Below are 15,292 nucleotides of genomic sequence, written 5' to 3' on the forward strand. Positions count from 1 at the left end.
TTAGAACTCAAATGATAGATGGTATATATATATATATATATATATATATATATATATATATATATATATATATATATATATATATATATATATATATTTATATGGCTTTACTTTAAATTATCTAAACACATTAATTTCTAAACAATACCAAAAAAAAAAAAGAATCTAATCTCAAAAATAGTGACAAAATTGAAGTTATACTAAGGAAGTTTGTATATCCTTTCCCAACTGTTATGCAATTTCAGGGTTGGCATATATATTTACCAGGGTGTGCAAGACAAAATATCAGCAGATCTAACTACACCCAAAAATAATGTTTTTGCAGGTGGACAAGCCTACTTGCACACCTCACATCCCTCTGCTAATTATGTATACCAACTCCAAGGTCACACAACAGTGGAGAAAGGGTATAAATCCCCCCTTAGTATTTTATCAATATTTTTGAATAAAGATATGTGTGTTTTAGGTATTTTTCAGTTTAGATTTTTTCTTGATATCAAGTGTTTAGATATTAGTAAGTTTAGATCATTTTAAGTAGACCTATCTAAATATCTATCTCTTTCTCTCTCTCTCTTATATATATATATATATATATATATATATATATATATATATATATATATATATATATATATATATATATAGGTATATCATCAGCATTATCATCATCATCAGCCCCGTTTTCCATTTTCTACATAGAGTCAGGGTAAAGTGTTAACTGCTCTGTCTTCACTGGCCAGTTTTCTGTACCATACAGTAGTAATGGTTGCACCACTGATTTATACACCTTACTGTTTAGCGTCTTTGCCATTCTTCTGTCATACTCTACCCTTGACACTGCCAGTTGGCTGCAGCACCCCTGATTCTAGCTTTGACCTCCTTCTTCTGACTTCCCTTCTCCTCAGCTGATTCTATAATACTTTATACTACATATAGTACTCCAAACTGCAGTACACTTAAAGACACCTTTCACGTCTTCAGTAAATGTTATAGAATTGCATCAATAATATTTCCATCCTCACTACCAATCATAAATCAGGAAGCCAACCATTACATCTAATAAGTCATTGACTGCAGGTTAGCATCTACACAAGGGCAAGTCCCTTTTCTCCTCCCTTTATCCTGCAACTTTATATATACGGGCAAGTCACCCTCTACCAAATATCCTTGCATTTTTTATGTACTAACTCAAAGATCACACTAAAGTCAATACTTATTTGTAGTGGATTTGTGCAGTATCACTATATATATGCAATGTAATATAGAGCTTAAATTATCTCTACAGCCACAGTTGAAAAGTTTAAAAATATTTAATAATAAATAACAAAAACACCAGACAAAATGTCTTACTACACAGTGCTAGTCAAGAGTTCAGAAATCACAGAGAAATACTTAAAATAAAAAAGTAGAAAAGTTCTGATATCAATACAAAATAAAACTAATCTAATCTTCCTATTTCCTAGCAGATCTAACTACATCCAAAAATAATGTTTTTGCAGGGGACAAGCCTACCTGCACCCCTCACATCCCTCTGCTAATTATGTATACCAACTCCAAGGTCACACAACAGTGGAGAAAGGGTATACATCCCCCTTAGTATTTTATCAATATTTTTGACTATATTTGTGTTTTAGGAATGTTTCAGTTTAGATTTTTTGTTGATATCAAGTGTTTAGATATTAGTGAGTTTAGATCATTTTAAGTAGACATATTTAAATATCTATCTCTTTCTCTCTCTCTCTCTCTCTCTCTATATATATATATATATATATATATATATATATATATATATATACACACATACACACAGACACACACACACACACACACACACATATATATATATATATATATATATATATATATATATATATATATATATATATATATATATATATATATATATATATATATAGGTATATCATCAGCACCATCATCATCATCATCAGCCCTGTTTTCCATTTTCTACATGGAGGCAGGGTAAAGTGTCAACTGCTCTGTCTTCACTGGCCAGTTTTCTGTACCATGCAGTAGTACTGGTTGCACCACTGTTTTATACACCTTACTGTTTAGCTTCTTTGCCATTCTTCTGTCATACACTACCCCTGACACTGCCAGTTGGCTGCAGCGCCCCTGATTCTAGCTTTGTCCTCCTTCTTCTGACTTTCATTTTCCTCTACTGATTTTATAATACTGTATACTACATATAGTACTTCAAACAGCAGTACACTTAAAGACACCTTTCACATATTCCCGTAAATGTTATAGAATTGCATCAAGCGTATTTCCATCCTCACTACCAATCATAAATCAGGAAGCCAACCATTACATCTAATAAGTCATTGACTGCAGGTTAGCATCTGCACAAGGGCAAGTCCCTTTTCTCCTCCCTTTATCATGCAACTTTATATACAGAGGCAAGGCACCCTCTACCAAATCTCCTTGCATTTTTTATGTACTAACTCAAAGATCACACTAAAGTCAAGGTTTATTTGTAGTGGATTTGTGCAGTATCACTATATATATGCAATGTACTATAGAGCTTAAATTATCTCTACAGCCACAGTTGAAAGGTTTAAAAATATTTAATAATAAATAATAAAAACACCAGACAATATGTCTTATTACACAGTGCTAGTCAAGAGTTCAGAGATCACAGAGAAATACTTAAAATAAAAAAGTAGAAAAGTTCTGATATCAATACAGAATAAAATTAATCTAATCTTCCTATTTCCTAGCTATATCTAAGAGAAAACACAGTTCTAAATAAAACTTACATATAGAGCATAGGCAGTGTGATGGTGATGTTGGATGTTCTCAAGACAAATGCAAAATGGTCTGAGTTTCTCTGTCCTTAAATTGATAACACATTGATATCACTGACTCATTTCAGATTACCGAAGCTACAGCAATAATAGACATTATAGATGCAAATTCTAGCAATTAACTCTAGTCTCAAAACAAAAGCAAGAATTCCTTCATCCAGACATCTTGGCTCCAGGTTTTGTGATCGAACAATTACACAATGCTTGACTTATCAGCTTTCCCACAGCAGAGTGCACTGTTGTTACATTTTTGCAGTTCCACGTTTAACACCATTTTCTTCTATTTAAGAGAACAAGCCTGTGGCTTATAAATTATCTCCAAATTCTATCTGGCTAGGCTGACAGCCTTCACCTTTCTTCACAGGGCCTACTTCAGTAGACCAAAATACCACTTACCTGAAATTCAGATAAGTGAGAGGAAAAATGCTGACGGCACGAGAACATCCACATCCTGGAACATTGACTTACCACTCCAGGTAAGTGAATGCATGCCCATCCTTAAAAACAAATGAAACCGAATTAAACCAAACCCATCAATGTGGGGGGCTTCACCCCCCCACACCCACCTATGTGGGGGACTGCACCCCCCCTCAACTAAATATACCAACTCAAATATCACACTACTGCAGGGTAAGGGGCAAAGTTCGACAGGATGGCCAAGCATTTGCTTACCTGGAGTGGTGAGTCATTGTTCTGGGATATCGGTGTTCTCCTGCTGTCAGCCTTTTCGTCTCAGTTATCTGAATTTTGGGTAAGTGGTATCTCGGTCTACTGAAGTAGATCCAAATATATATATATATATATATATATATATATATATATATATATATATATATATATATACATATATATATATATATATATATATATATATATATATATATATATATGTGTGTGTGTGTGTGTGTGTTTGTGTGTAGCGAGATAGATAGTTAGTCCCAAGAGACACCATGAACAGGACTTAAATAAAAAAGTGCAGCTTATATTTGCATGTCAAAAGAAAATTAAAATCATAACCCATTTGGATTTACAGATCCAAACAAAATACATAGTATCTTAAGTTGTTTTTTTTTCCAAGATTCATAGTCCATACAACCCCTTCAGGACGTAGGCTGTATTTAAAGCAAAAGGCTTTAAACTCATCTCTCCCCATTTCCAGCTGTGTAAGCACGTATTTCTATAATGTACACTCCATTTGTTAGCTCTTGACTTGTCACTCCAAAACTTCCTGAGAGTGTGTGTTCCTTTAAATGATCCTGCACGTGAGGCACTAAGGTATGTCTATTATATATAGCTTTGCTTGTCAATGAAAACATTATTATCTAGCTAATAACTGTAAGAATATTCCCACACTCCATTCTACAGTACACTTAAAGATTTCTTTCATATTTTCCAGTAAACATGTTACAACTGTCAAACTCCCAGCAGAAAAAAACGGGTTTAGGAATAGCAGTGCTTTTCCCTGTAGGCTAGGCTGGGTTGGGGTGGGGGTGGGAGGGGGGTGGGATCACTATTTTATATTGCCATCAGTTTGACTAGTTAACCATTGCAAATGGCACAATATGTTACCAAACTGAATTATCTTTCTAATAAATAGCATTTCAATGCAAAGGAACACACTTTATTGCTACACACTCTTTCAATAACTATTTATTTTCTGCATTGTCCAACTTCCTTTTGATATAACACAAAGGGTGCTCCTCATCTTGAAGGTTTTGGGTTAGCACTACCCTCAAACCTACCCCTGACATGTCTGTATGCATGGTAAATTCTTTTGTAAAATCAAGAGATAGTAGTACAGGGCTGGATCAAATGATTTTTTCAGTGCTTTATCTTTCTTAAGAATCCATTACACTTTGAAAGGGAACTTTCCCACTTGTCAGAGCTGTTAACGAACAGGTAATACGTTAGTCAGAAATGTTCTATAGCATCCATCTAGTGCAAGGACATACTTCAAATGTGCCTTAATAGACGGCACATGACATTTTTAGGGGCTTGATTTTTCCTAGTTATGGTCTTACTACCCCTATTCCTAAAAGGTATCCTAAGTACTTGGCTTCTACAATACCCACTTTACTTTCTATTACATATAGAGTCTAGACTGGTTGTCTTATAGATTCTACCATAGTCTGCACTTTTGGTCGTTTATGTATGCAGCAGTATATAATGAGTGGAGATTTGTTTGTTAGCTGTCAACATCTGAACGGTTGCTGGGGGTCCATGTAGGCCAAATGTTAACATTGTATACTTAAACAAACCTTTAAAAGTTGCATTTTTTTTGTAAAGTGGTTCAGAGGGCATTGGTCAGCATTCCTTTGTCAGGTCTAGTGCTATTGAGTATTTGATGTTTCCTAGGATCTCTATCAATTATTCAATTCTGGGCATGGCATAACTGTCAAATTCTGAAATGTCATTCAGATTCCAAAAGTCATTACTGAATGTAATGCTTCTATTTTGCTATGTACTGATATTACAGGACTATTCCAGACACTCTGTAACTCTTCTGTTAGACTTCAAGTATTTTGGAATTTTTTCTCTTACTAACTGTTTTTGTGACACTGGTATTCTGTAAAGTCCTAATCTATCCTTCACTCCAGAGGTTGTCTCTATATTAGGTGTTAGTTTATATTAGTTAGTTAGTTAGTTAGCTAGTTAGTTAGTTATAAGAGGTGTATTAGTTCTGACAGGCATTACTGGGAACACTCCCATAGTTTATAATAAAAAGTCTCTCACCACCTGCTTTGAACTTTTGATAAAGATTCTTCTATTTGCACTTCAGGTAGAGAGAGGTTCACTTATCTCTCTCAAATTAACCAAAAAAATAAAAAAATAAAAAAATAAAAACAAAATTAGCAATGTACCATATAAAAGTTTAATAAGAACAAAAATAGCAAAGCTTTCGGGATTGCATGAAACCCTTCTTCAGTTTGTAAGCTTTCTGCAGACTTCTCTACTTTTTTCCATGAATTCAACACATTAACGTGATATTTTTTTCTTTTTCTTTCTTTATTTCTTTCTTTCTTTTCCATTTCTGGGTGTCTAACCTAATAGTCAACTGTTTAGTCTTTTGATCACCTCAGATGTCTCTTGCCAATTGTCCAGAAATGTGTTTTATATGGAGGGGATTAGCACTAGGAGTAGGTTCTGATCTCTTTAGTTAAAGTCTGTAAATTAGGTATCATCTGAATCATCATCATGACCACCAACCCCCTCATTTTCTACATGGAGTCGGGGTATCACATCAACTTTTGCCACCTTTCTAAATTCAATGCCACTTTCCTATGTTCTTCAGTGGTCATGCCTGACTGGTACAAGTCTTCCCTTCATCTCTTATATGAATGTCCTTGTTGAGAGGAGACACAGTTGGCATAATGGTTAAGATCTTTACCTGCCATGCATAAGGTAAAGTGCTGAATCCTGATTTCTGGGCAATGAGTGTGTGGAAGCTGCATGTTCTCCATGTGTTGGGGGGCCCCTCCCATCTCCCTAAAATGTACTATATGTTTCCACTTCAGCCTCACCCTACAATTTTATGGAGTTATGGGCAGCAGTAGTATGGAATCTAGGTGGTGCCCATTGGAAAACAGCTATATAGACCTACTTCCTTAGGTATTAACTGTGGTGCAGAGCATCCTTATGATAGGAAAATACAGATCACAGACTGCATGCTGTGTCAGGAATCAAGTGTAAAAGAATTGGATTTCCATTATTTGGTATGCAAATCAGGCATTCTTATCATAAACCTGTTTATAATTCTTGGGGTGTCTGGATGTGCTGCATTACTATGACCATTACCATCTTTAATCTATCCCTCATACTTCATTGGTTCATAAGATCATATGTGTGTGTTAGGATAATGACCACCATGGCCTTTTTAATCCTAGTCCTTCATCCTAAATCTCTGACACATTCTGGTGCCCTTGATATGGAGAAGCTTGGAAGATGGAGTATTTACAAGCAGGGGCCTGGGCGATGAACCATTTATTGGCTGCCTGTGACCATTAGAAACATAGGTGCCAAACCAGGGACACATTTCCTGTTCCCAATCCAATTGTCCAAGTTACTCTTGAATTGGGTTAGGAAGGAATTCTGCTTCACATGGATAGGGAGCCTGTTCCAGGGAAGGGGTAGTCTATGGGAATCATACCTGTCTCTCCAGCAGGTCCTATTTATATCATAGACAAGGTTTAAGTGTTTATAATGGGCAATTCTGGTGTTGCTTGTTTTGTGGATATGCAGGAGATACATTAGGGTGAGGGTCTGATAATGCCTTGCATGCTAGGCATAGCTCTCCACTCAACAGCCTGTAGGAGATGTGCCGGGTTAGGTATATACCAAAGAGAGCATTATACTCAATGATAGGTCTGATGAATGCGAAATGCAGTGAAACAATGAACTGCTTGGATCTGTATGCCATACCATTGTTTATAAGGTGGACAGCATAGAGTGACTTCCTCACTATTGTAGACATGTGATTGTCAAAGGCTAGATTACTGTCTATATGTGCTCCCAAGTACCTGACTTCTGGGTTAACTCTTAGGTGTGTGTGTTGTCAATATGACAGTTGCCAGGGGTTGATGACTTCCTGAAGGATACTATTATGCATTTCTTGGCATTAGTTTTAGTCACTGGCTCTGACACAAGTTATTTGTCTGTGTCAGCCCTTCCTGGAGAACATTAGTGTTGGTATGGGGATTTTATGACTGTTCCTAATGTGTAATCATCTGCAAATTTGGTCAAACAGAGGCCCTTGACATTGGCTTTGACTTCAGAGAAATACATTCCAAAAAGGAGTGGTCCCAGGAGCAATCTAAGATTGACTTCATTTGTGTCTGGCCTCTTTATTGAGGTGGACTCATCAGTGCTAACTTCCTGGGCTCTATCAGTGAGCCAGCTGGCTCTCCACTGGGTGGCATAAGGATTTATACCTAACTTCTTTAATTTGTCAACAGTGACTGAGTGGGGTATTGTGTCAAATCCCTTGGCCAGGCCAGGGTAGGCAGTGTGAACAATTTTGCCTCATCCATTGCTTTGGAGATCTTCTCAACTAAGTTCACCAGGCTGAGTAGGCATGACCTACCCTTGACAAATTCAAATTGGGTTGGGTCCAGTGTCTGGAATTTTCCTATATCAATATTGATCATTTCCATGATAATTCTTTCCATAGCTTTGCATATGAGAAAAGTGAGACACATAGGTCTGTAGTTTACAAGGTCTGTGGGTGGCCCACCTTTTTGCAGAGGATTGGCTGTTGCTGTTCTAAATTCATTAGGCACAAAGGCTACTCAGAGGCTGCTATTAAATAACAATTCCAGACAGCCTGATAGGTCATGTTTCATACTATTTAGAAAGCATCGTAGGATATTGTTTACGTCTATCAATGCAGTGTTCTTGGCCTTAGAGAAAGCATTGAGGACTTGTTCCCTAGTGGTAGTACAGGAATTATATTTGATGGTATTTCCTGAGAGGAGAATGAGGGCAAGAGAGGACTAAATTTACAGCTGAATTTGTCTGTCAGTAAGTCTGCTATATCTTCTGCCTCATTGTAGGTAGCTCTATTAATGATCTCTGCACACAACTGTGTATTGCCTTTGAGGTTGCAGATATAGCTTAAGAATGCCTTGTGGTTGTCCTTGGCCTAAGTGGCTAAATGTATGTCAGAAAACAAGAGTGTAATAAGCTTCTCTTTGTGGAAGTTTTTCAATTTCTATATGTCTGGTTAATCACTATGTATTAAAAAGCAAAAACAATCAGAAAATGGTAGTAGAAGTAGAGAACTTAAAAATGTCCTAAATCAAAAAATAACAACGTATTTCAGATATTTTTAATATTATACATAATTATTAACTCAAGTAGTTATTCATAAGTAATCCAAGCAGGGTAGACAGGCTGTTTCCAGTCAAAAATCCTTTATTAAGCACACAGACAAGTGAGCCAAACAAAACAAAAAATAAACAGAATGATAGCTTTATCCCAAACTTTCTGACTATATACCTATTATCAGGTATGGAAGTGGTTTATTTAGCTGTAAAACAAAGTGCATTGGTACACATGTTCTGTTCACATAAACGGAATACATTGGTCACACTCTGAAGAATTCAGTGATAGACATTGAGATCAGGAGACTTTTATATGGAAGATGGGTACAGTTTTCTGCCATTCTGGGCAACATGCACAGATATTTTCTATTGCATTTATATGCCTGAGCAGTAAACTAGCACATTTGTGTAAGTAAACTTGCCAGAGCATTAGATGTTCTAATAGATCAGTGTTGCAGTAGCCTGAGCTACATGGGTCCTACACCCGGCCTCTGGACAGTTTGCTTAAGGGCACTCTCAACACGATTTAACTGTTAACAGCTTGAGAAGGGCTGCAGTGAAAAGAAAAAGTTTCAAAAACATCAGAGCTTTCTTGCTTCAAAAAGGGAGGTAATAGCCCTGAAAGGAAAAGATGTTAGGAAATAAATCACAAGTGCAACAATATACACAAGGGTATATACATTCACATGCTGGCGATAGAAAAACATGAAGGCAAGGGGGGTGGAGAGAGGGGTTGGAAGTGATGTATTAAAAGATCTATTGTTATGGTAAGTTTACTCACATAACTGTACTATGTTCAAAACTAAATCACTGTTACAGTAGCCTGAGCTATATAGGTAGATTACCATAGCTTGCAACCTAAAAAGGGAAATATATCAAGAATCCATGAGATCCTGGAGAATTATACTAACAAAACTTATTCAAGAGGAATCCATTTTGTTGGGATTTATAAAAGTATGTGCAGAGGACCAAGCTGCTGCCTGTAGAATACTTCTAGAGCCAACGACTTTACATAAAGCCACTGGAAAAGCCAAACTCCTGGTAGAATGGGTGCAAACCCTGCCCTGCAGTGGCTTATTATGCTACAAATTACAAAAGGAAATAGTATGCAACAACCATCTAAAACTAGTCTGCTTTGGCACTGGTTGTGCTTTTTTCTTACCTTCCTGGGAGACAAACACCTGATCAACTTTCTTGAAGGATGGAGTTTTGTAAAAATAGTATCTTATGTGCACAGTAAGTAGAAGAATACAATTTTCTTCCATGTTCTTTGAATCAGGGAAAAAGACAAGGAGATTAATAGATTGGCTTAGTTTACTTTAGGCATAAAATAGGTATTAGTTCTTAAAGAAATACTTTCCTTGTGGAAAATTAGGTAGGGCTGACATGCCATAAGAACTTGTAACAGATTGCACTCCTAGCCGATATCACAGCAAAACAGGCTTCCATGTTATGAACCTTAATTCAGCCTGATAAACTGGTTCAAATGGAAAAAGAATAAGCTTTCCAAACAGAAAGTTAAGCTCCCAAGGAGGAACCATCTGTTTCTTAGCTGGAAGGATATGAAAAATCCCTTTCAAAAAACGTTTGACTTAAGGATGGTTAGTAGAGGAAAGATCCAAGGGCAGATAAATAGAAATGTCTGACAAATGATCCTTGATAGAGGATAAAGAAAGGCTTGAGGACAATATACAAATAATAAAGAATCAGAAGTGGATGGACCTTAAGAGAGTCCTAGATCTCGTAAAGCACCAACTAGAAAATCTTTTACACTCACCGATATATGATTTCTGATTAGCAGTTTTTTCAGTACCTGCTACATATCCTCATAAAATAAGGTGCCTAAAAAGTATCAAAATTCAGTCTGGGGTGTATCAAAGATCTCCTATCACATGCGAGTTAATCCAATGTGTGGGGAAGCCTTTTGTAATTGCCTTGGCCAATTTTTTTCAAAAAGTGAGAAATACACCTGGACCAAAATGGGGCAGCCACGACAATTCTGGCACATTTTTTTGGCACATCATGTGACACAACTGTTTTAAATGGCACTCATGTGATGAGCTGGCTGTAGTCACATGATGGGATTTGCTCCTATTTAAACTGAGTTAATACATGTGTTTTAAATTCACATTGAGAAAGGGTGTAGACCCGAAAGCTTTGTTGTTTTAATAAAGAAGTTTTTTGGCATTGGGCTTTTTTCCCTCAGCATAGTGGAGTTTTATTCTAGTTTTACAGCAATTACCTTTTTCTGCCTTCTGATGGTATGTCCCAGATGCATCATTCTGATAACATACAGGATGCTTTAACTGTCTTTCCACATTGCAATTATAGGTTCTTTTGAAGTTTTTCTGCTACATTTCTCTCTGTGAGAGCCTTGATCTTCCTCCTCATGTGTATACTGAATATTATGCTAATTTTCTACTTGTGTCTTGTTAAAATATCATACTGCCACTCTGTGTCTAGAGATTCTCCCTCTTCCATGTTTTCCACAGCACTATAAATTGTAGAAATAAAATCCTAATTTTATATTATGAGTCAAGTCAGCAGTTACAGCAAGAGGATTTGGTAATTTTCCTTGAACTGTCTGAATTTCCACATGTATAATGGGATATTTATTTTGATCACCATAAATGCACAATACTTCTACTTGCTGGCTGTTAGCAATCTATGCTTAAACAGTGGACCTTAGAGAGAAATTATGTTTCCTGAATCTTGAAGCCCATGAAGGGTCCCTTTCTTCTAAAAATACAGTACACTTCAACAACTTGGTTGTAAGACAATGATATAGGGCTGACTCAATTATCCTAGATGTTAGCTTACACTAGTGGCATAAAGGGGAAAATTCCTGACTTTGTCCCAGGCAAAATGAGTTTGAATAGAGGGCTGGGCACTTGTTGGCATAAGCAGGGAAGATGAATGTGTCCTTTTTGGGTGGGAGGTGTGCACACGCTCGACACATTCACACTGTTGGTTTCCCAAATAGGGGTCTGCGAAAAAAAACATGCAGTTTTGCATGTGGCTTGGTGAGGTACCCTGCTGTCATCAATCTACTGTGGAAGTGAGGGACAGTGAAGTGCTGATATCAATTGCATAACCAACTGCTGTTTGTTATTGGGCAGTGCAGTAGGTGGAAACTATGAGCAAACACCACTCCCCAGCAGCAGTAAGAGGCTTCAACAGCTGCTTCAAACTCTCATCTCTGTTCTCAAATATAGGTTTTGTTAGTCCAGTGGAGGCTATTTAGGTTTGATAAGTCAAGTGAATTAGAAGGGGTCTTGGGCATAGCTGATGGTCAGCTGTGGTAAGACAAAATAAGCAAACAATTGTCATATATGTTGGAACAACTTCCATTAAAGCATACATTTTTGTTTTCAGATTTCTGTCAGTAGCATTCTCTTCAGTGCTAGTAGCACTCATCTTAATAATTTGACCCCCAGCCACAAACTTGCAACCAATTAACATTCTTCTTACTGTTTTTTATTTCACAAAATAATTTAGACCTCCTGCTGAAATGATGGCCTTAGAAGCAGGCATTTAATTTTTTAGCATTGTGCCATTAACTAATAATTGATCTACTAAGTTTTTTTTTTTTAATCTGTTTGCCCCTATTTGCCTGTTGACCATCAGCCCCCTACCAGCCAATCATCCCATTCATTCCATAACACTGGGGCAAGGATCGACTGGAAGGGGCTGTCATTTAGACAGCCATTAGCAGTGATCTGAACACTTTCGACATAAGCCATAGCTACATTCCCAGTGGACACATGGCTCATGGAACTGAAGGGGGACAAGCAATGCGCCATCTGCACTGGTGGCCCCTCACTTCCACAAGGGACTTTCCCAGTAAGCATCTCCACCTCTTTCCCTCAAGCATGGAAAGTGTTTTTCCCAGTCTGCAATAGAGATAACACACGTCCCTATCTACTGCCTAAATACCCACTTCCTTATTCATCCCCTGGAGAGGCAAAGAGGCCACAAACCTCTACTCCTCTCCTTCTCTGCCTGGATCTTGCAATGACAAGGCCACGAGCTGAACTTTTTTCACGTGGGTCTCAATAAGGGCTCTATTCCTCTGTGCACAGAGCCAGGCATTAGATTTTCTAGTGTTACTAGCTTATCATATTTCTTGATGTCACTCTATATTATTAATTTTCTTTCATTACTAGGAAGAAGTTCTTTTAAACCCCTTTATTTCCAGAATTTGCAAGCCAAAATGTTAAAATAGGCTTTAAGTCATGCAACTGTGTACCCACCAGTTTATGTACATTAAAATTCCAGTTATGAAATTTTATTGCCTGTACCCTGGGAGTTACATCAGCCCTAAACAAGATTTTCTTAAGTTTGTTGTAGTCCATGACATCAGTTCATTGCACATTCATGTACATTTTCAGTCTGTCACTTAGTAACTTGAATGACAGTATTCTTTCCCAGCCTGGCTGGGCCCATTTCTCTGTGGTGGTATGGCATTCATAGGTCATGAAACAGGACTTCAGGTCATTCTGCCAGATTAGTTTCTTCATAAATGGTGCAGTCTTGGATATGGTAAACTAACACTACCAGCACCACTATTTACTACAGTAGTTGCACCAGCTTTTGATCTTTCCCCACCTGTAACTTTACAGACTTTTCCATAATCATTCCATTGGTTCATAGGTTCATAGGTTGATACTAGGCTATCGGCCCAAGGGCCTATACAAGCCTAGCCATAACAATTCCCTGGCTATTTCTTCCCACAATATTTATTCCCCTGGACCCTGTCTAGCAGGGTGACTGATGTGATCACCGGGGTGAACTTCCTATCTTCCATCCAATCGTCAAGGTTCCTTTCGAAGAGGGCCAAAGAGGGGCTCTGCTTGACTTGCATGGGCAGTCTATTCTAGAGTCTGCGGAGTCTCTGGGTCAGGAACCTATCCCTCCAGCATGTTTTGTTCATTGTGATGACAAGGTTTAGATCCCTAGAGCATGTGGCTCTGAGGGATTCGTTCGGATTTCTTTAAGTGTAGCATCTCCAACAACTCTGGGTTTGACATGGCCTTGTATGTTAAGCAGAGCTTGCCACTGAGTAGACGATATGTGACAGAGTATAGCTGGAGTTTTTTTTAGATGGTTAGCACAGGGCATCTGCTTTAGGCCTGTGATTCTTTTAGTGAGGTATTTCTATGGCTTTTCCAGTTGTTGCAGATGTCTTGAGAGGTACATACCAAATGGGGCATTGTATTCTATAATGAGTCTAATGAGGGATGAGTACAGTGGGATAATGACCTCCTTTTTTCTGAATGAAAAGCCCTTAGTGATGAGGAGTGCCACATAGAAAGATTTCCTGACTGCTGTGGCAATGTGGTTATCGAAGGTGAGACCACTGTCCACCTGTGTCCCTAAGTCTCTTATCACACTTTCAGAGTTTAGTGTACTGCCACCTATGTGGTAATTCACAGGTACATGTTTTTTTCCCAAAGGGGATAATTATACATTTCTTGGCACTGAGCTTGAGCCCATGGCTCTGGCACCAAGCATCTGTTTCTGTAAGGTCCTTTTGTAGAATATCCACATCATTTGGGGATTCAATAACGGCTCCCAGTTTGCAGTCATCATTCAGCCAGAGTCCCTTAGTGTTGGCCTGTACTTCAGAGAAGTAGATGCCAAACAGGAGCAGTCCCAGGACTGAACCCTGAGGTACTCCACTTGTCACTTGTCTGGAGATGGATTTGGAGCCTGCTATTTTTACAGTGTGGGTTCTGTCAGTAAGCCAGTTGGCAACCCATCGAGTGACGTATGGATTACTGCCCAACATAGTAAGTTTATCTATGGTTCTAGAGTGAGGGATGGTGTCAAAGGCCTTGGCGAGGTCCAGATAGGCTGTGTGGACCACCTTACTCTCATCCACAGCTCTGAAGACTGATTTGAAGAAGTCAATCAGGTTCAGGAGACAAGATCGGCCCTTCATAAACCCAAACTGGGTGGGGTCCAGTGTTTGAAGGTTGCCAATGTCTTTGTTTATAAGTTCCATGATAATAAGTTCCATGGCCTTGCAGATCAGGCTTGTCAGACTGATGGGGCGGTAGTTCCCAGGATCCAAGGTGGATCCCCCCTTGTGGAGTGGGATAACTGTAGCTGTGCACCACTCAGTGAGCACGAAGCCTGAGGTGAGGCTATGATTAAACATGACAATTAGGTGAGGTGCCAGTTCATTTTGTAGTTCATGTAGTACACACCCTGGGATGTCGTCTGGTCCCATGGATGCTGTATTCTTAGCTTTGGAGAGTGCGGTTTATACCTGTGTGGCCATTATTACCAGAATATGGCAATCTTTTGGTATTGAGATGGGCCCTTTAGGGGGTGAGAGGGGGTGAAGTTGGCACTGAATCGATCTGCCAGGATATTGGCAATATCCTTGGCATCAGTATATTTAATGCCATTCTGTTGTAGCTCAGATCAGCTCTGAGCATTGCCATTTAGATTCTTGACATAGCTATAGAATGCCTTGTGGTTGTCTTTGGAATCTTTAGCAATTTTATTTTCGTAACTAGCTTTGGAGGATTTTATGAGGGATCTCAACTTCTTACTGAGGCTGGTAAGGGAGCTTTTTGCATCTTGGGATTTTCCTCTTTTCTGCAACAGTTTCTTCCTTTTTGTTGTAAAGTTTGTTTA

At 38.2% G+C, this 15,292-nt stretch overlaps 1 protein-coding gene across 16 annotated transcripts in view; it reads right to left on the bottom strand.

Annotated features, from left to right (window-relative positions):
- LOC122807764 (CUGBP Elav-like family member 4) overlaps positions 1 to 15,292 on the bottom strand; it is a 2,333,978-nt gene that overhangs the window by 605,087 nt on the left and 1,713,599 nt on the right. The gene's annotated exons all lie outside the window — the stretch shown is intronic.

The sequence above is a fragment of the Protopterus annectens genome, chromosome 1.part1 (genome assembly GCF_019279795.1).
Source record: "Protopterus annectens isolate FY-2018-M chromosome 1.part1, PAN1.0, whole genome shotgun sequence".
Lineage (NCBI taxonomy): Eukaryota > Metazoa > Chordata > Ceratodontiformes > Protopteridae > Protopterus > Protopterus annectens.